Raw genomic sequence first — 23042 nt, 5'->3', positions numbered from 1 at the left:
CGAGGTGACCTGCAGTCTTTTCATGAGGAGACTGCACGTCATCTCGAATGGCTCGTTGACCATGTCAGCCTACTGGGATAGGTCAGCCAGGCCGGATTCTTCCGTTTACTGGGACTTGTTTCGACCCCCTCCTCACCTGAACCCCCTATGCGCCAGTCGTCCTCCGTGCCATCTTCCCACCCATGTATCACCTGGGTGCCCTGTGGAGCTGCCTCTGACCGTGCGGCCAGGCTGGTGGAGGAAAGATCCCTGCCACAGTCGGGAGTCGGACATCCAGCAGGGATGGCCACCTCAACAACTGCACCCCAGCCGGAGGAGGATGTGCAGGCAGCAGGAGCCATGGCACGAGCACAGGCACAGCAGCAGCGGCAGCAAGGTGGGAGCCATGATGGCTCAGGGCCTTCAACACCGTAGGGGCAGGCATCGCCCAGAGGGCAGGAGGACCCAGGACGGGAAATGTCTTCCGTGTGGCAGCAGTTGGGCCACGCCATAGATGCGGAGCGGCAGCGGGTGGAAGAGGCACGGCTCACGATGGTCAGGGCAGAGAACTCCATGCGGAGGGCCCTGAGGCGGGCCGAGTGCCTCGAGGCGATTCGCAGGGAGTTGGAGGAGAACATGTCGTCGTCCCTGCGAACCCTCGAGGCCATGGAAGAGGACCGCCTCCAGGACATTGAGCACGAGTTCGATGATGCCCTGGCCCGGAACATCCAGAAGTGAGCCGTCGGACTAGCCCCCTGCCCTTGTAAATAGTTCTTTAGTGTTAAGTTTCCTTTCGTTTTTTCTTTATTTTGGTTGCGCTTGGACAATGCACCACGTTTCTGTATATGTATTTTTAAATAGGTAGTATTTTTGATAGGTTTAATTTCTTCAGCTGGGCTCATGGACCCTGGATTGTTGTATATAGTTCACCATTGGATTCCTCTTTCTTTTTTTTTAAAATTTCACCATGGAGCAATGGTTTTCACTTTGTTTTTTCCCTTGGATTTGCTTTGTTGGACTGTGACTTTGGACACAATTTCTTTTGGATTTCTTTGGATTATGATTTCTTGTTTTTCATTCTTTCACGGACATCCAGCTATTATTTTTTTATTCCCATTGTTGTTTGTTTGATTTTAATTACATTCATGTTGTGTTTAATACATTTTTTTCTTCATACTTCGATGTGTGGTATTATCTCATTGGTTTCATGCAGGTCAAGATACGGGTTTTCACATTCACTTGCAACCATTGTGTGTGTGTGACGAACATGTGTTCATTTACGTACTTGCCATTGGGGTTGTATCATGTAATTGCCTTTTCTATGTGGGTGGATGCAATACTTGGTTGGGTCTTTGTGCTGGGTAGGATGGCCATAAGGGCCATGATTGGGATCGTCATGAGCTGGGGGCAGGGGGACATGAGTGGGGGCCTGCTGGCAGGTGCCCCTGACTTCTGGGGGGTGGGGGTGCTGGGAGACATGTGTGGGGGCCTGCTGGCAGGTGCCCCGCACTGCTGGGGGGTGGGGGTGCTGGGAGACATGTGTGGGGTCCTGCTGGCAGGTGCCCCTGACTACTGGGGAGTGGGGGTGCTGGGAGACATGTGTGGGGGTCTGCTGGCAGGTGCCCCTGACTGCTGGGGGGTGGGTGTGCTGGGAGACATGTGTGGGGGCCTGCTGGCAGGTGCCCCTGACTGCTGAGGGGTGGGGGTGCTGGGAGACATGTGTGCGGGCCTGCTGCCAGGTGCCCCTGACTGCTGGGGGTGGGGGTGCTGGGAGACATGTGTGGGGGCCTGCTGGCAGGTGCCCCGCACTGCTGGGGGGTGGGGGTTCTGGGAGACGTATGGGGGCCTGCTGGCAGGTGCCCCTGACTGCTGTGGGGTGGGGGTGCTGGGAGACATGTGTTGGTGATCATATTGCAACGTGACATGTGCGGGACATGACCAGGGGTGCAGGGTAGTTCCCTGTGGTGTGGGCTGCCTGCAGGGGCCGTGGAAGGGGTAGAGGGGACACCTGGGAGGACCCACACTGCCAATTCACGTGTAAAACTTCCCGTGCACCCCTGAAATACACGTACCCAGGCCAATCGCGTGTGAAACTTCCTGCGCACCCCTGGAATACACGTACCCAGGCCATTCGCGTGTATAACTTCCCGCGCACCCCTGAAATACACGTACCCAGGCCATTCGCGTGTATAACTTCCCGCGCACCCCTGAGATACACGTACCCAGGCCAATCGCGTGTGAAACTTCCCGCGCACCCCTGGAATACACGTACCCAGGTCATTCGCGTGTAAAACTTCCTGCGCACCCCTGAAATACATGTACCCAGGCCTATCGCGTGTAATACTTCCTGCCACCCCGGAAATACACGTACCCAGGCCAATCGCGTGTGAAACTTCCCGCGCACCCCTGAAATACATGTACCCAGGCCATTTGCGTGTATAACTTCCCGCGCATCCATGAAATACACGTACCCAGGCCAATCGCGTTTGAAACTTCCCCCGCACCCCTGGAATACACGTACCCAGGCCATTCGCGTGTAAAACTTCCCGCGCACCCCTGAAATACACGTACCCAGGCCTATCGCGTGTAATACTTCCCGCGCACCCCGGAAATACACGTACCCAGGACAATCGCGTGTGAAACTTCCCGTGCACCCCTGAAATACACGTACCCAGGCCATTTGCGTGTATAACTTCCCGCGCACCCCTGAAATACACGTACTCAGGCCATTCACGTGTATAACTTCCCACGCACCCCTGAAATACACGTACCCAGGCCATTCGTGTGTAAAACTTCCCGCGCACCCCTGAAACACACGTACCCAGGCCTATCGCGTGTAATACTTCCCGCGCACCCCTGAAATACACGTACCCAGGCCTATCGCGTATAATACTTCCCGCGCACCCCGGAAATACACGTACCCAGGACAATCGCGTGTGAAACTTCCCGCGCACCCCTGAAATACACGTACCCAGGCCATTCGCGTTTATAACTTCCCACGCACCCCTGAAATACACGTACCCAGGCCATTCGTGTGTAAAACTTCCCGCGCACCCCTGAAATACACGTACCCAGGCATATCGCGTGTAATACTTCCCGCGCACCCCTGAAATACACGTACCCAGGCCTATCGCGTGTAATACTTCCCACGCACCCGGAAATACACGTACCCAGGACAATCGCGTGTGAAAGTTCCTGCGCACCCCTGAAATACACGTACCCAGGCCATTCGCGTGTATAACTTCCCACGCACCCCTGAAATACACGTACCCAGGCCAATCGCGTGTAATACTTCCCGCGCACCCCGGAAATACACGTACCCAGGCCAATTGCGTGTGAGACCTCCCGCGCACCCCAGGAAAACAGTGCCCCACTCGCACAGGGCCCTTTCGCATGTGAAACTTCCCGCGCACCCCTGGAATACACATACCCAGGCCAATCGCGTGTAAAACTTCCCGCGCACCCCTGAAATACACGTACCCAGGCCAATCGCATCTATAAATTCACGCGAACAACAGTTATACACGTACCCCCCTCCGACAGGCCCTTTCGCGTGTGGAAGTTACTGCGAAACCCGTAATACACGTTCCCCGCTTGGCGTTTGCTGTTTGGCAGTCCGGTAAACTGGTCCAGGGTTGGCACAGGCCTTTGCGCTGGAATGGGGATTTTGATGGCTTTTCCTTGCGCAAGGGCGTTCTTGGGAGCGTAACTGGCGCTGCTGCAGGTCGCTGCGCCACTCTGTGCCACGGCTGCTTTTGGAGGCTAAAATCCATGAATACGCTGTGCGCGGAAATCGATTTTAGCGCACGCGGCTGGTGCAGGCATTCGCACGGGAACACTGTGTGCCAGCCGCGTGCGCCACTTTTGTGCGAATTTCTATGAATTACCCCCATAAACAGGTGTGTGGCTCACGGTGAGCATACGGTTCAGTAGGCAGTTGGGGGGGTGAGATCGGAGTCGGCCTGGGTCTGGGAATTAACTGGCTTGGGAGCTAGTAAAAAGGAGTATGAGTGGAAGGCTGTGTGGCGCTTCTTACCTGTGTTTCTAGTAGTAGCCGTGGCAGTGCTTCGTCACGGGAGATCCGTGTCTAATAAATGTAGAGAGGATACACATATGGGATCGGATAGATGTGATGCACGCGCGAAGTGCAGGGGCGTGATGCGCATGCGTCAGGCCGGGGTAGTGCCTGTGAGTTGCACGCAATGTGTTTCATGCGCATGTGCGTGGTGAGGCAGGTCTCTACTGGAGACATTGAGGAGCATTGTGGGATACGTGGTTCCTGTTGCTGTCTATGGAGAGATGGGAGTGTGGAGCTTCATGGATAGGACAATTCTCTATCTCTATCACAGATCCCTGAGGATATGCTGCCTGTTGTGATGGAGTGTGCAGGATTGTAAATGGGCAGAGATGGGGGCCCGATCTAGGTGGTCAGAGTGGGGTGCACTGTGGCTGCAGTGCATATTTAAGTGCTAAGTGAAGTCAACAAATGGCCTACAGTGACAACCAAGTATTGCCTGATTAGTGGTAGCAGGGAGGATGGTGGACTCACCATAAATAGGGGGCAATTGAGCACAAATTGCTGAATTAAGGAATTTTGGGAATTGTGTGTTGTGCAGGCACTTACTGTATAATAAGTACTGCTGCAAGGAAAATGTATGTTTAGCAGTTGTATTGGAATGCTGGGGCACTAGTTTGAGCGTACCTGGTTAACTTGTGGTTGCGGTCCCAGAGGCCCGTGGTGTATTATCCAGAAAGTGTGAACGGGAGCAACCTAGGTGGGTCTGCCGGATTAGAACCCTAGTGGAGGCAATGGAATGGGTTGGGCTGAGGGGCCCTCAAAAGAACAGCGGCCTGATGTCATATGTGTCCCTAGAATCAGATAAAGAACCCAGGTGGGTTCGAAAAACTGGGGGAGGAGGAAAACGGGACGATAGCAGAAGGCAGTGATGTGTTCACAGAAATACACAGTAATATTATAGAAAAAACATTGTAATCATGTTCCTTGTTAAGACCATTTTTGACACATCTATAACGACAAATTAGTCTGGCTTCTTCCTGTCGTAATTTTTGCATTTAGTTTCCTCCTCTGGGTCTCACTTTGACTGTACGTAGTCCGATGTACCATATCTTGCTCTTGTCCTCCATTTGGTGATGTTGTTGCCAATGGTTTTCCAGGGGTAGCTTTGGATCTTGCAAGTGGATGCTGTTCAGATGCTCCCCTATTCTGATCCGAACTTCCCTGATAGTGCTCCCTATATATATTTTCTCGCATATACATATAAGTGCATAGATGACATATTTAGTTCTACAGTTCAGGTGCTCAGTGATTTTAAATGGTGGACAGCCTTTAAATGTTGCAATTTGTACTTGTGTGGCATATCTGCACATAGAGCAGGTATGACATTTGGTAAAGCCAATTGGTGCTTGCGCACTGAGCCAGTCTTTGGCAGCTATATTCTTGTGTGCTAGAAAGGTAGGGTTTAGGATGTTCAGTAGTGTTGGTGCTCTACTGAGGATAGGCTTGGGTAGGCCTTAAGGCACGGTCTGATGTGTTCGTCCATCATGAGCAGGTCCCAATGTTTTGTCCGAATTTTCTGGATTCGGTAGCTTTCTGTATTGTACCGAGTTACAAATCTTATCGAGTTGTCTCTGTTCTGTGTCTTTATCTTGGGTCTTAGTAATGTCTCTCTTGGCATGGAGAGTTTTGTTTTTTGCGATAGTCAAGTTGTTGGGCGACTATCCTCTGTTGAAAAATCTTGAGGGGGTGGGAGGGGGTCGCCATTATTTATAAAAACAGTCTAATTTTGCAAAATGTTCACCCTCTGAAATGGGACGAAGTTTCCCAGGTGTTGGCCTGTACCCATCATATCACTCCCAACGACCCATGTCAACTGATTCTTTGCTATAGACCTCCTGGATCGGGTCGGTCTATTTTCGGAGCTATGGACTCATATTTAGCGACAGAAGCACTTTGCTATCCAAAGCTTTTAGTCCTGAAAGACCTTAACATTTGGTGTGATGATTCCACGTATGTTGATTGTACACACGTAGGAGATATTATGGGTACTGTGAGAAACCTGAGGGTATTCTCCCAAGTAGATCCTAGGAATCCCTTATTCAGGCGGCCAATGACGAACTTGCCCTCTCATATCCCAACCCTAGGGGTATACGGAAGAGGGAGGATCACCTGGGTAGGGGAACCCAGGGTTATGCTCAGTGGAATACCCAAAGGGAGACACAGTATTATACAGAGGAAGAAGGTAAGGGGGATGAAGTCCCTGAGGTTTTTTTTGGCTATTACAAATCATCCTTCCTTCCTCGTGAAACATCTCCCTTTTCAAAATCTACCAACCCCTCCAGATCTTGTAAATCCCCTAGGAGCACAAACCGCATATCCTAGAATCCCTGTTTTCCCAGTTTTTACTCAAATACTCCTAACCATTCTTCTTCACGTTGCTCAAATTATTCTTTCCCGAAACCCCAGTATACTGCATTAACACACTGCCATTCCCACAATCCCCCCTGATCATGTCACGATAAAAACCCTGGTCATGTTTGTTCATTCCACAACCCCATACATTTCGGCGACAACCCCCCCTTTCCCGACACAAACACTTTCACATATCACGAAGGACGACTGACTAACACCAGAACCAATTACCTGACATGTCCCAACACCAGGGTCAAGCAAAGTCAGGCAATTGACCAGAAGCATACACACCTGACGGCCGTTTCCCTTCCCCACAGGGATAAAAGGTGGAGCACAAGAGCGCAAGACGGGCAAGGCAGACCGCACGTCGAGGGAGCTAACTCGGCACGGCATATCAAGAGGAGGAGAAAGACAGCACAAACCGAGAGGGTGGCAAGCAGAGAAGCGATCTTGACCTTTGGAGCCAATGCCCGGGAAACCTCTGCAGAAGGAAGAGTAAGACCGCGAACAATAGCCAGCGTGTTTTGCACCAGATGTCAACAGTACACAAGACCCTCCTCCATTGATAACCAAGCCGGGGAGAGATGCTTGTCTCTGTGGTAACAACCTTGACTCCAAAGAGAAAGAAAGCCAAGCGGTTCATCACAGGCGGTGAGTCGAGGGGAGAGTCGATAAGAAACCGAGCTGAGTTGAACGAAAAGTAGCAAACGGCTAGCTGAACTGTGAAAGCATAAAGAGCTATTGATGCTAAAAGGGGGAAAACCATCAAAAGAGGAGTCTGGCACCACATGGTTAATCACTCAGGAAACTCAATTACCCGATTGTTGAAACTACCAACCATTACCAGAAGGCATTGGGAAAGGCGAGAAGGTGGTCAAAGTGGCCACACATGGGTCTTGTAAAATCCTCAGTACAGTTGAAAGTCTTTGTCCGACAGATGATTGTGATGCTAAGGGAAGTGAATCCTGCATCGTAAGAGTTGAATGAGAAAGGCCTGATTGACAAAAGTGAACCCGAAAGAGGGATACCGATAAAGAAGGGGCAAAATCTAAAGTCTCGAAATACAGTGTGTTGACAAGAGTGAACACCGCCGAGGGATGTCCACAGTAAACTGTACAAAAAGACAATGGGCCTCATTACAGGTCGGTCGGTCCGGAAATAACAGTGGCGGTAAACCCGCCGCCACTGTTAATTCCGGACCGCCCGATCCCGACTCCTGCAGGTGGGAGGTGATGTTCCCGCCAGGTCTGACCTGGCGGGTTTAACACTGCCCGCCTGCTGGCAGACGTGGAAACACCAGCACCATCACGAGATGGTGCCAGTGTTTCCACTTCCCCATTGAGTCCTATGGGACTCAATGGGAATGGGGATTTACTGAATTCCGCCTCCGGAATTCCCGAGACACCAGGGTCGTAATACCCTGGTATTTCAGGGAGTCACGGAGGCAGAATGGTAATACGAGTCTGGCGGTAACCAGGCGGTTTTACCGCCTCGTTTACCGCCGGACTCGTAATGAGGCCCAATAAGAGTTGTGAAGGTCAGCAACAAAATTGCATTAAAAGCCATAGGGAACCCAATCGGGGGAGGCGAACAGTCGAGTAGGATCTAAGCCTGGAAGAGGGGGATCCAAGCGTGAGAAGCCAACACCCACCGGCCCGTGAATGCAACCAAGAAAAGCACAAGATGGAAAGCCTTCGAATGCATGGCATGCCAAAGTAAATCCGGCAAAAAGAAATTGATGTTCGAGAGGGGTTTGAGCCCAGAAGAGTGGGACCCAGAGGCGAAAGAGCTATCACGGAAATAAAATCGGAGAAGAACTCTAGAACTTTTATTTGAATCTTTGTTGTGATACGTAAGGAACTTTCTAGGGATCTGCGCCCGGAAAAGGGGGAGCCAAGGGTGAAAGACATCACCAAGCATGCAAGTAGAAAGGAACATTTCTTTATTATTTTGAGCATATCAAGCCCACAATGGCAAGAGACTTTTTTTTTAGAAAAGAAACTTAACCACAGAAGGCGCTGATACGTGAAAGCGGAACTGGTGGCTCATGCTGGGAATGCTCGAGCGTGTGCTCTGCTTCAGAATCCTGCCTTGTCCCGTGCTTAAAACATGGGGAAGGTAGACCCCAGTTACTGCATCCTGACGTATTATTTGAGAACACTTCCTACTTTCTTAAGAACATTATCCCAGACTTCTTTTGAAGCTTGCTCCCATCTTTAATTTAGGTTTAGATTAGGCGTTTTCTCGACCTACCAACACAGTTCAATAAACATCCTGGAACTAAGATCACTTGTGTCTGCCTTTACTGTTGTCACCATGAGTTCCTTACAGTACCAATATTCTCGACATTCTTTATTGACTGCCAACCCATACAAAGGGACACTGTTTGGACCTTACTCTATTAAGAGATCTCATACTCCATCACCTAAAGAATGAACCCGTCAGTTGGAAGTATCACACTATGGTGATTTTCAATATGGCTACTGCTGCCATCTCCAGCAAGAATGTTATCTCTACACGGTCAGAATTTCTCTGTCGAAAGAAAGAGCTTGACTTTATAACAGATACCGAGCTGTTCTATAATTTACCACTGGCAGGAAAAGATCCTGCATGTAATGATTATTATATAAACGAATGCATCAGCTAACGGCGAATTGTGATACCATTGTCCCCCTAAATAAGTGAAAAGTACACAGAAAAAGATTAATTAATGGTTCAGTGAAAAATGTAAACTCTTAAAGGGTCAGTACCAGAAAAAGGCATAAATATGGCTTAGGTCACAGACGGTAGAAGATCATGCCAGAACAAGACTTGCCTTAAAGACCTATAAAGAAGAAATCCTACTGGCAAAGTCCCAATGTATTCAAAAACAGATAGATCAAGCATATAATCGACCAAAAGCCCTATTTTCAGTCATACGAAATGTCTCTAATCCCGGGTGTGTAAATGTCAGTCTACCAGTCTTCCAAATCATGGCAAATGATTGAAACTTTTTTTTCTGAGAAAATTGACCAGATTAGACTAAATATTAGGCTCAGACTGCTACTCTGCTAGTTGGCCCTTATGATGACTATGAGATTGAACATAGAAAAAATACACCAGAATTCTATTTTTCACCAGATACTGAAGAAATTGTCGAGAAACTGATCGAAAATGTTATGCCAACTAATCATTCAGATGAGCCCATCCCGGCCTGCCTAGTCAAACAACACACAAAGGTGCTCAGTAAGCCTTTACAAGGGTTTGCTAATGCCTCGTTAATTCAAGGAAGTGTTTCTTCGGTCATGAAGAAATCCTACTTTACTCCATTGCTGAAGAAGCCGTCTTTGGATCATAAAATGTTAACAAACTATAGTCCTATTGCTGGCCTTCTTTGGCCTTCAAAGATACTGGAGAAAGTTGTCACTTCTCAGCTGCAGACTTTCTTGGAAGATAACATCCTGGATATTTATCTATCTGGTTTTAGACCAGGTCATGGTACCGAGACAGCCCTAGAGACAGTCTGGGATGACCTCTGCGAAGCTGCAGAGAAGGGTGAGTTTAGCATGCTTATCATGCTTGACCTATCCGCAGTATTCAACACAGTTGACTTCAATATACTTAAATCCAGACTTGTGTCACTGGCTCATGTTTCAAAGAAAGCAATCAAATGGTTTGAGTCTTTTTTAACTGATCCTCAACAACAGGTTAAGGTTGGCACGTATGTGTCCGATGAAATACCAGTTACTTGTGGAGTGCCACAGGGCTCATCCCTGTTGCCCCGGCTGTTTAATATTTATGTTCACTCTTTATTCAATATATTTGGGCAATTTAAATTACAGTATCACTCATATGCAGATGATACTGAGATTTATGTTCGCCTAAGCCACCCAGCAGAGGCAGTGGAACGGTTGGTGCAGTGTGCTGAAATTATTCAATGCTGGTTATTGGAAAATATACTCCAGCTGAATCCTTCTAAGACGGAGGTTATTATTCTTGGCCCAAATAATAAGTTGTCCAAAGTTACATCTGGGTTCCCTTGTCCCGCCTTTTTCAGGTTGCCTACCAAATACACCCACTCTCTAAATATATATAATAATATGGGTTGTGTATGGGAGGCGGGCCTGAGCTGCCACCTACATGTGAATCGAATTATAAAAGTCCATGTATTTTCAGATCAGGCTTTTAAAACCTTTACTGCCCCTTATCTCTGGGAAAGATCACCACACTGTGGTAGGTACCTTAACTATCGCAAAGCTGGACTATTGCAATGCTCTTCTAGCTGGCATCCCAAAATACCAAATTCAGCGTCTGCAGGTGGCTCAGAATTCAGCTGTATGCATGACCTTTTCTCTATCCCGGAAGGCCTCTATTTCTGTAGAGGCTTACATATGCTGCTGTTACAACTGCAGATCGAATTTAAGATTCGGTGTATTGTCTTTAAATGTGTTCATGGATTGGCCCCTCTGTATTTGAGCTCCAAGATCTCATCCTATTGCCCAATTCGTACCTTACGAGCAAACGAACAGGGACTACTGACAATCCCCTCTTCTTGAACCTCTATGTGGGAGACATACGGTTCTCTGTCTTTGGTCCTCGTGTTTGGAACTCTCTCCTGCAATCTCTGCTTGAGACCAAATCTTTATCCAGTTTTCGAAAACTGTTAAAAACCTATCTGTTTCAATAAGTGATTCTGGTCCTACTTAGGGTAGTTATTCTTGCATTCTGCTAAATCATAGAATACGTCTTTCATCTGCGACCAGGTGCAGTTCTGTTAGGTTCCTACAGAATATGCGCTTTTATAAATGTCCAAATCAATCAAATCAATCGTATGTCGGTAGACTACCAGAGCTGACTGGCTACCCTGTGACAAGTGGAGGGTGCTCGGGGCGGCTGCTACATCAGGCTGCGTGTCTCCAGGCAGCGTGGCAGTGGCCTTGGGTGGACATAGTGAAGAGGGATCGCACACCAGACCCGTGGTGTAGCCGAGTGGTGGATATGCAAACCTCCTCTTGTGGCATGAAACCTCCCACAGTGCAGGTTGAGTAGGAGGCCCAAAGCAAGCACTTTGGTTGAGTGCCATTGGCCCTCTCGACTCGATCGTGCAGACAACCGCTGGGACAACGTGTACGGAGGAGGAGCCCTCAGCGAGGCCGGGTCTTCTGATCGGCGTGCACCTAGAAAGCTATGACCCAGTCCTGCAGGACATCTAATAACCTGTGCTCTCAGGAGCACACTGGTGGTTGTGGGGCATGAGCTGAGACCTCCACATTCAGGCATCTTTGCCCCTCGATTGGGCGGTAGTGGCAAGGGTCCTGGGAAAGAGCAACAGGCTGATTGGGCAGACAGGACAGACAGTGCGGCAACCCAAAGAGATTAGTTGAAGCACAGGTGTACAGCTCGGGTCCACAAAAAGCATGCACAAGCCAAAAAAAGAGGGCGATCCTCTAAAGGCTAAGAAGAGCACCTGTTCAGCAGCTGGACAAGGATAGTCCGTCCTGGGAAGCAAGACAACTGCTGGAGCCGGCCCCCACCATGGGAAAAACAGATCGCAGTCAGAGAAAGCTATCTTTTGAAAGTGATGCAGTTGTGAAAAAAGCCAAGACCCTGCAACGGCACAGCGAGCTGGGTGGAGACGGGGAGACTCCCCCGGTTACCATGGGTGACAAAGAGACCAGAATCAAGGAACTTCTCCTCCAGCTGAAATCTCGTATTGGTGGCCTGGGCTCCAAATTGGATGCTCTGTCTAGCATGGTTAACATGTTACAGTTGAGACTAGATAAACATGCCAAAGGGAAAGACGAGGCGAGAATAGGATTTCCGAGCTGGAGGACACCTCAAACACAATAGTGTCCAAGATCAAAGTGGTGGAGTCCACAATTAAGGCAGTGTCGGCCAAGATTGAAGATCTGGAAGGACGAGCGTAAAGGAACAATATAAGGCTAATGGGTATCTGAGAATGGCAAGGACTTGGTCAGATTGAGGAGTTTATTGAAAAACAGTTGTAAGAGTGCAGAGGTAAGGCTTGGTCCCAAAGGTGGCATAGTTTTGGTAATAGACTTTTATTAACCAATAAAAGAGTTGGAAAAATGACATCTCTGTCCCTAAAGCTAATAGGGGTTTCCCGGCCTCAAAGGAACCTAATGTAAATGTCAGCGTCCACAACCCTGCTTCGGACCCTAACACTAATAACTTAAACCTAATATGCAAGGACACTATATTCACAAATAATGTGATGAGTGTTATTGTCAACAGAAAGGTTCCCAATGTCTTGGGTTGCCAAAACAAATAAAGCAAGTGTTTCTTTTCCACAAAGTAGTATTTGAATAACCAGGGATTGGCTCCTTTCCCCTGGATTGCCTCTTGTTTCAGTTCACAAGGCAGAATCTCATATCCTCCTTATGTGGTTTCTTGTATGTGGAAAAACTGCTTAAAAAAAGTAAGCCAGACTTGCACTAAGGTTTCACACCAGCTTGGTGTACTCTCCAGCCAAGCATATGTGTTTTCCTTGTCTGTCTGTTTCTCTCAGGGTCCCAGACCCTTGTGTTCTCTCGATTTTATATGGGTGCGGGTCCCAGACTTGCAACAATGTCTCTTACCTGCTTGGTTTATTCTCCTGCCAAGCATAGACCCGTTTCCTTCTCTCTCAATTATTCTCGGGGTCCCAGACCTATCTGTTCTGTACTTATTTATTGATTCCTGATGGTCCTCTACCACTCTCGGCATGCCTGCGTACCTATTTGCATGTTTCGCATCTTCCAAGCGGCGGTGCTCCGTTGTGAGGCTCTGTCAGTGTTCGGGTACCTTTTTGGGACGGTGGTGTCTCCGCAGGTTACTGCTTCCTTCTCAGACTGCGGATTTGGCTTCCAAAAGCGTTCAGGTATCTCCTCTCGCCGGTGGTTCCTTCGCCGGTCACTACTGCCTTCTCGAGCAGTTGCTTTGCTTTCCAGCAGCTCCCTGGTCTTCGGGACCCGGGAGGGTTATTTGGGCAACGGTCTGCTTAGTGTCTTCGTCCTGGACCACCTTCGTGCCCCCATTCGCCTCCGTGCACAGTGTCTGGCAGTTCGTCTCGCTGCTTGTCAGGACGCACGTCTCCCGGGTTCCCTCGTCGGAGGATGGTTCTCCCCATGTTGGTTTCTCTCTGCTATTTTGTATTGCCTTGGACCAATCAAGTGTTGTGAGAGACTAGACCGTCCACTCCAGTTCTCTGGAGTGATCTTTGTACTCCAGGTCATCTCCTTCTTCACAGTACTTGTATTGGAAGTGTATGGAAAGCAAATTGTGTTTTTAATCAGGTCTAATATATTAGGATGGCTGACTTTACAACAAAACATATTAGCACTGGAGGGAATTATGGGAGAAGTGTTTACCTTTGGCACAGGGTGAGGGTGTACCAAAGCAGAGGTATACCGCATTCTCAGGGGATGGTCGTCCCTAATCCCATAATGATCTTCCTCCCCATGCGATCCTCCCCTGGTGCACCACCCCCATGGGTATTATTGTACTGTGGACGCACAGCCCTGCCCCATGGGAAATGTCTCCCCATAGGGGAGAAGGGATGACTTCCTCCAATTTGTCAGACTGTGTATGTCTATGTTCGTCATTGAAAGGGCACACAGGATCGCGGTGACCAGGCTGCTACCCACACCCCAACCCCGCATCCCATTATTGCACGCATCCTCAACTACCGTGATTGGGACACTATATTGCGGCTGGTCCAGCTAAAGGGCGAACTGTAATTCGACGGGGACGCTTCCAGGTCTTTCCCGATTTCTTGTGGGAGTCCAGGCATCCAGAAGGACCTTTGCCGGTGTGAAATGTAGGCTGCAAGACAACAACGTTAAGTACTCGAGGCTGTTTCCCGGCTAAATTGTGCATCCAGCAAGAAAGAAAAGTGCAGTCTTTCACATCCCCTGAGGCTGTAAGTACATTCATTGACATGATCGAGAAAGCTGCACCAAGAAACACAAGAAACAACCCAAGACTGTGCGACAGAGAGACGAGTCTCAGGATTGCGGGCCAAGTAGATCCCTGAATGAACACCTGGTTTTTCCTTCCACAATGTAAAACAGCAGGCCCTGCGGCTCCCCATGGACCAAATGACTTCTATACTCCTTTGTAACATTGTCTCTGACGACCGACATATTTTCACATTTTCTTCCTTGCGATCAAGATGGCTGGTATTGGTGAGGGAACTGGTGCCCTGTGCATAGCCGAGTTCTTTCAAGGGCAATGGGGCAGGGGGTGGACATTGCTCCAAACAATAACAACCCAACTGACAACCCTGCAATCTGTCCACGAACCCAAAGATATCACAGTCTCACGCTTGGAGGGGAGAGTTTGTTGAATCGCCAGGGACAATAATACTAAAACTGGGTGACATACAGGGGTCTGACAATGGTCATTAAAGTATTCACCTGGAAATTTCAGGGAGGCAACCAGCCCAGGAAAAACAATGAAGCTATTCCTATATATGACTGCCAGCAAGGGCACTATGGCGCTATGGAGGTGGGGGGTGAATTTTATACGATTCTGGACCCCACCAAGGACAGATCTAATGCCTCTGTACAACCGCTGTCCAATGCACGCCAGAGAGCGACTGACATATGCACTATGTATAGGTTTGTGGACGCTTGGTGTGTACAGCATATGAAAGTGCGCGATTACACCTTTCACTCCTGGGTACATGGGTCGGCGTCCCGACTAGACTATGTGTGGATTTCTAGAGCCGGGAAACTCATGACCAGGAACTACAAGATACTCCAGAGGACCCTTTCTGACCATTCGCCTGCTACCCTGGAATGCCTTGCTGTGGGGAGGCCTAACGGTATGAGAACCTGGCGGTTCAAATCAGAAGCCCTTAAAGACCCAGTCTTCCACAAAGAACCTCAGGAAGAAATAACCACATTCCTGGACAACAATGTAGGCTATGTGGCATTAACAATGGACTCTATGGAAAAGTTTCAAGTGCTATACTCGGGGGGCAGGGAGTGGGAGGGGTTATTGTAAAGAAGGCATGGTATCAAGCAGTGAAAACAGGCACAAGTGATCACAGCAGAAGGGTGTTTATTGAACTTCAATGGGTTGATTGAACGCCTATGTAACTAAAATCTAAGGATGGGAGCAAGCTACAACCATCAAATAATAAGAACGCAGTCCTTGCAGAGTGTCTGTCAAAATAAAAGGGCCTATACTAATGGACTTATTGCCAATCCTTCCTTCTAAATACAAAAGAGTGTGGGAAAATAATGTATGCAAACAGGAAAAGTGTTCAAGAAATATGTCCGGACGGTTTGAGAAGTTGGCTTCCCTGCCCCACGTTTTCAGTACTGGGCAAGGCAGCACGTTCAAGCTTTGGACACACTCTGGTTTCTCTGCCATGAGGATACAGTTTAAAGCATGATTATCAGGGCCTTTCTGCCAAAGTCTCTTTTCCTTCAACAGACTCTTACTGCAGCGGGCCTGTCGTAACAAACAGGTAGCAAAGTTTCATTCTCATCAGGATCTTCACATGCACAAGTTCTCGCTTTCAAGATTTATCATGGGTCTCCCGCCGTCAGGCTTCGACCCCTTTTTACCACAATGTTTAAACTTCGGGCTTGGATCCTCTTGATATCAAACTTGAAGACTTTCGAATGTGCGATAGGTTTTGCTTAAAATGTTGCAGGACCACTTTGTTTCACTTCACACAATGTTCGTATCAATCTTTTGGCTTTTGTTTCTCTTGGCGTGTGTTAGGGAGAATTCTCTGTATAGGCTAATTTCCCAAACCTAGTGAGTCCCCCAGCAGCTTTGCTGGATTTTTGGGGTTTATTTTTTTTCTCCTGCTAAGAGTGAGACTCTTTTTCTCCCACTCTTAGACATGATTTGAGATATCGTTTGACTTTGTAATGTGTTTTATGGGCTATGGGGTCTTTTACTCCATAGGGTTTCAGGTGTTTTTGGTAAGTGTGTTACACAGCACCCTCAGTGCAGTAACACAGGGGTGTCATAGTGACCCCCAAACATAGACTCCATACCCTGGGACTGACTACTGTCTCCCAGGGCATGTAAAGTCACCATTGACTTTACTAGTCTTAAATTGTGAACAGAATCAATACAAACCATCATATTGTGGAAGTACTGGTAGGGGCAATTAGATTGCCCCTGGGTCTGTTTTTCGAGGGGGCACTGTGCAGTCCCCCTTGTCGAGTTTCTGGCTGGCGGCGGTGGTTACCACGCGAAATATTCCACCGGAATATTTCCTATGGGATTTTCCCATTCATTTTAAACGCACCACTTTTTTGGTGCAATGTTAAAGATACCGCCGGGTTATTTATTTAATATTTATTCCCCATTGGGTCTTTTTGGCAGGACTCGGTTTTAAAATGGCGTTTGTGTTCGCCTCTGTAACTCCAACCCAAGTCGAGCCCATTGTTCCACTTTTGGCGGGCTTCTGCACAGAAGCCACCAAAAGTGGTGCCACTCTGTCTGGGTCTACAGGATGTGTGGAAGGGGGGTTTAGGCACCCTGGACTGAGTTGCCTCGGCAACTCAAGTCGCACTCTTGTGTGATTGGCCCAGTGGTGAGCCGCCCAGCTCACCACTTAGCATGTTTGAGTGACTCCTAGGACTGATGAATGGGTGTTTTCTGCATAAAAGCACGGCTTTGGGGACTGGAACTTGAGAAGTGGACACAGGACCAAAGAATCGGAAGAGGGAGAAGCTGAGCCGACCTGCAACGACAACACCACCGGTGGAGCCCTGCTGAACCGCCTCACCACTTCCCGACGATAGAGAAGATCTTCATCCCGGAGAGTCTTCTTCCTTTGAACTGGTAGGGATAACCAGTCCGCCCTCTTTTCGCCTTCCTGGATCGTCTCGTGGTCGAATCGCCCGTGCCAAGCACCCCGGCGGCCAGCTAGCCACGCTTCACCACTACCACGAATAAAAGGTTAGTACCTTTTAACCGGGAAACTCCGCGGCTGGTTTCTTCCCTGGCAGTGCAACGACCTCCAGCTTTCCTCCACGTCGAGATCTTCTCTTCCCCTGGACGAAGCACCAACTTGCACGCGCTGCCAGGAACAACTGCCCCCGCTGGAGCTTTCTCACCATTTCAAGGACGGTGTCCCGCCTGGTCTCCCTTGCAACAGACTGTTCAAGGTGTCCCGTAAATCCTTGGCTCTCTATCCTGGGGTGACCTGGGACCTGTTAACTAACTTTCTTTGAACTGATCCAACTCTTTTTGAACTATCTGCAAAGACTTTTAAAGCATAATTCAACTGTGTGATCTTGGACACATTCCGCCTTGCTCTCTCCAAGAGTGGGCCTGGCCTATGAACTTTCTTGGTCTACAGTAGACTCTGCTTTTCCTGACTTTCTGTGGTTCTTTTAAAAGTGTTGGTATTGTGTGCTTTCCTAATTCTGCCTTTTCCCTCCATTTTTAAGTAACTTATTGGAGTGCCATCTTAGGTTAAGCACTCACCTCTGTCTGCAAATAAGTGGTGTTTTACCTAAGACTTGTTCGATAAGTAATCAGGGATGTATATATATTGATAGTGACTGTGTTTTGCACTTGCTTGCCATATTAGTGTTAGTGTATTTTTACAAGTGTGTTTTTAAATAAATAATTATATACTTTTATACCAAAGCTCTGGTCAGTGTTTGCTTGTGCTACTGCATTTTGGTACCTAATGTGTATACTCTATATAATGTCTAACTCTTCTTGAAAGAAGTCTGACTGCTCAGCCACAGCTACCAGGTAAATCTGGGTGGTACAGACTGCTACCAATTGGGTTTACTGCCAACACATGTAGTCCTAAGCATTTTGAAGTGGTCCCTAAGGGAACTGCACAGGTTTCTGCCTAACAGCGGGATACCTTACAGAGACCTTGGATTGAGCATATTCACGTTCCTGGACCACTCTGTTAATGGTATTATATCTTTCATTCTCAAGTTCAAACATTCATCAGTTTAGCTTTACTTTCGACTTTCATCACACACTTTTAACAATGTTCGTTCCAGCACTCGTTATACAATGTTGCTGCTTGCAACCTTGACTTCAACACAGACCGGTCTGGCATCGGTCTCCCCAACTCACCGGCTGTGTTGATCTTTCTGGTTCTTCTTTGTTCTTGGAGCCAAGGACGATACCCCGGCCGCTGCTGCTCCTCCCCACCTTGGTCGGTTACGTGGGAGGGCCTTCGGTATCTCCGACACACAATGCAGGATTCTTCAGTCTGGTTTCCTGGCCTTATGCTTTCTGCCTCAAGGGTTTCTTGAAAGTAATGGTTTCTTCCCAAAAAGGTCAAGGGTTTTTCCCTCCTTGCGAACCATTCTTGGTTTCCTGTCTTTCTCCCCTCGTTCAGCTGCCGACTCGAAACTGCTGTTCCTTCGTGTGCTTTGCCTCGCTCAGAGTGTGCTCACATGCTCTGCCTTTTATCCGTGTAGGAAGGTTTAATGGACATCAGGTGTGAGTGATTGTTCCAAAAGCGATGGCCATGTCCTGGCCACCTGGATGACAGTTCCCTGGGGACTAACGGGTGAGACACCTTCTGGTTTCACACAGTATGCATGGCTAAAGAGGCTGGGATCTTAAAACTGATAAGAAGGAAACTGGAGGCTAACACAAATAAATTTAAAACACTGGAACGAGACTTTCAGGCCCCCAGAGACACCCACATTTTGGCCCTCACCAGGCAAACACTAGACAGCGTTAGCGACAATGCACTGCATGAGGCTAAATACCTCTGCAGAGACTGCCTAGTGACAAAGTATGGGGAGGAGTCATAAGCCTGGAGCCCTGCTGGCCAGAATGCTGATGGCAGACAGGAAGCTCTGGCATATAGAAGCAGTCCAGGACTCTCAAGGGAATTTCCAACACGAGACGGCAGATACTGCTGAGGCCTTCCGACTCTTCTACAAGGAGCTATATGCCTCACGTAACACCCATTGCCTGGCTTCTATACAACAATACTTAGAAGACATGAGCTCTATTGGTTGGGCCCATCCCAGCGTGAGGTCCTCAATCAAGATATAACTCTAGAAGAAATAAACAGTCATTAAGGATATCCCAGGGACCAAGGCCACGGGACCCAATGACCTTTCTGATTAATTTTACAAGGCATACGCTACCACTTAGGGGCCACTTCTCCTTCGGGTATAATCCAAATCCATATGTATGGGATTTTCTCCCCCACCCCAAGGGAAGTGACCATCACCTTGTTATACAAGAAGGAGAAACTGCCCGAGGACTGTTCATCCTATTGCCCAATCTCTTTGATTACTGTGGACAAGATATATGTCAAGGTACTAGGTAATCGTCTTCTCATGCTTATGCCTGGCCTGGTCCTCACAGACCAGTCCGGCTTCATACCTGGTTGGGCCGGGAGGATAGCTCAGAGGCAACGAGTTTGTCTTGGAAGCAAAACATTGCATGGCAACACAGGTTTGAATACCGGGCTTTCACTTAGTAACTGGTCCCCTGTATTACGCATGTTGTAAAAGAAGAATTATAATCATTATTATAATCAGACGCCTCATATGGGCTCAGGAGGTTTTTCTGGATCTTGGCAGCACTTAACTCAGACGCACAGGCGGTGTCTGTGCAGTTGGATGCCGAAAAGGCATTCGACTCAGTTGAGTGACCCTTTCTCTTCCCTGTATTACATAAACAAGAATTGGGGACAGATTCATTAAACTGATGGCACCCCTCTAGAATTCCCCTATAGCCAGGATAGTCGTGGGCGGACACCAGTCAGGGCTGGTGGAAATGAAATGAGGGACTAGACAGGGTTGTCCTCTGTCCCCGCTGCTCTATGGGGGACTGCGATAGTACGACTCAGCAAACCTAGGCCGGGACTTGGGAAAGCTGTGCGGAATACATGTGCTATTTGGAATACGATCGCTGACAAACTTAATGTAGGCACTATGGATCACGAGGGAGCGTGCATATTTACAATTGACTGCCACGGTCGGGGTGGATACACAAGATAACCTCTACCCTGAGAGGAAATGTCTGTCAGTCGAACAGCCCAAGAGTAGAGGGGGCTCTACCCCGACTTGATATCTTCATGTATTTTCGGAGAAGGAAGGAGTTCACACCTTCCTTGCTCAAACGCCCACGTGTTCACTGCTACATCAGATCATTGAGGCTCGAGGTGAGGGTCGCCTAGTTTCCCAATAGCTTAACAGCTTAATGTCCGATATTCCATTGGACGGGGATGCTCCCAGCCAACCATTGGGGCAAAATGTCTGATGATTGAGATTCGCAACACAGATTGTAAATACATATTGCTTCAAATAAATCTGGTCTCTCTGAATACAAGACTTAATTTAGTACACTTCCATTTCGTACACCAAATGTATTACGCCATGGCCAAGCTACCGCAGCTGTTACTCCGAAACACCTCATGAATGTGTGCGATGCAAGACAGTTTCTGCTGACATTTTGAATCTGGCTTGGAGATGTCCGTTGATTGCTGTGTTCTGGAGGGAGGTTCTTGCCAAAATCTCTCCTACTGTTGGGGAAACAGGTTGGGCCGGAACCATTGGTGGGGTCGCTCTTAGTGCTGGCTCGCAGGAGGGTAGCCATGGCCTGGTGGAAGGCTCCCCCTTCTCAGATGTCAGCAAGGCTAATATATGTGGCTTAATGCTACAACCTTTAAGTGGCATTCATACGCACTATGCCTCTTCATGTCCGCCCACCGTACATTTGGGGACCCTATGGTCATTATCTGTTGTCCACTCTGGATCGGACCTCCGACGGAGCAGGTTGATGGAATGCCCTGTTGATGATACTACTGTCTACTACGATAATTGCCCCTTGTGATTCGCTGATGAAATGTTAAGTTGTATTATTGATGCTCCATTGTTCTTATTGTTATGTGTTTATGATAAAAAAGCAATGTATACATGACTGGCTACTATGACAACAACAAAAAATAGGGTTCCTTCTTAATGTGTATCCTTTCACTTAAAGTTATGAACTCAGTCACCTCACTAAACAATCACACATTCATAAACCGAAATCATTAAAATTAATTTGTGCAAACGTGAGTGTTACAAAAGTAGGGAACTATGTGTATTTTGTCAAGCCATGTCCATAAAAACACTGGCTATTAGTCATAGATATTAGTCATAGGTATGAAACACTTGTGTACGAACGTGATATAAATAAAATATCATATCACAACATCTTTCATAAATTAGAGTTTCTATGTACAATGTACATCTCCAAATACAAAACCGTCATTTCATTTGTAAGCCAGTTCTTAAGTCATTGCACAAGAGTAAATCAAGCTGTGAAATGCCTGCATATCATGACTGAAAGGTGCAATTCTTCATATATACAATTCACTTTCTGCGAATTGGTCAGCTTTCATCTCATAACTAGTCTCAAAGGGTTGAGTCAGTTTTGCAGCAGAAGCAGAGGAGAGCAGTCCTGTAGAGTGGCAATGTATCCATCGGCAAAGGAATAAAAAGCTGACGCGGAAACCAAAATAGACTGCCAATAAGGGCAAGCTCACCCAACAGAAACTCTGTGCCGCAGCTGCACGTTACACCAGTGAGTTAAGATAAATGAGTAGGGGGGCTTGGTATGTGCCAATACGTTAATGAACATTTGGGAAGCATTTTTGAATACCGACGAAATAGAATTGAGAAGCAAAGGGGAATATGGTGGGAAATATAGTACAATCGTCCTGATATGAGATGTCAATTGGGGGAAACCTGGAACAAGCACTGCCAAGAGATATTAAGAGAAAGGTTGACAGAGCTTGATCAAACCCTCATATATGGGATGTCAGTATGGGGGAAATTGGAACAAGTAACAACTGAAGTCAATGAAGTTTTACTATTGAAGAAGTGCAATTGTGTTATACCTAAGAGGAATGTGAATGTTACGGAAAGACCAGATGAGAGATATACATCAGGTAGTGAACCTTTTGGGAAGAGGTACTTGGCAGGAGAGTACAGCAAGGGATCTGCATGAGACAAAAAGGGAGATATTCATGGCAGGGGAGTAAACCAGAATATCTTTGCTATATTCCAACCAGTGTTGTGGGAACAACATTTATGTTGCCATCCTGATGAAAGGATTAAGTGAAAGAGACATTTTCTTTGCCTTTAATAGACTTATTGAAGCAGAACATTTTGAACAATTTTTCCTTAACAACAATTCAGGGGAAGGGTACCAACCCCCGAACACAAGGATTGTTTTGTTGAAGTTATATGTTTGGGTTTTTGCACATTTTTGTTGAATTGAAATTAGAAACATTTACCTTGCACTGTTTGTGTATGTTAGTGTGAGGGTCAGAGATAGATTGGACACAAGGTCAGCCTACTTTAATTTTAGTTTCGTAGGAAGGGACATTCTCCTTAGGGTAGGGAAAGATAGGCCTTTATCCACACCCCTTTTTGTTAATAAAAACAGCTGATGTTAATAACACTACAACTGTGTGTCCATCTCTCATTTCTGACCCCTTACAGTGCACTACATCCACTAGCACTATATTTAAATCTCACTAAGGGTTAGCTGCTTTAACAGTCCCAAGTAATGCTTGAATACAATCGGCAGAGAAGCACATTATACCTCAAAATCCGCGAGTGCACGGTAGCTGTCAGGTAAGGCTTTCAATATTCTGACCAAAAGCAAACGTTAATCAAGCAAGCGGGAA

General features: G+C 47.6%; 1 protein-coding gene across 1 annotated transcript in view; it reads right to left on the bottom strand.

The window, feature by feature from the left end:
* WWC2 (WW and C2 domain containing 2) overlaps positions 1–23042 on the bottom strand; it is a 2565136-nt gene that overhangs the window by 1257284 nt on the left and 1284810 nt on the right. The window lies entirely within an intron of this gene.

The sequence above is a fragment of the Ambystoma mexicanum genome, chromosome 6q (assembly GCF_040938575.1).
Source record: "Ambystoma mexicanum isolate Mex_15411 chromosome 6q, UKY_AmexF1_1, whole genome shotgun sequence".
NCBI classification, from domain to species: Eukaryota; Metazoa; Chordata; class Amphibia; order Caudata; family Ambystomatidae; genus Ambystoma; species Ambystoma mexicanum.
This window is presented reverse-complemented; position numbering and strand designations above follow the sequence as displayed.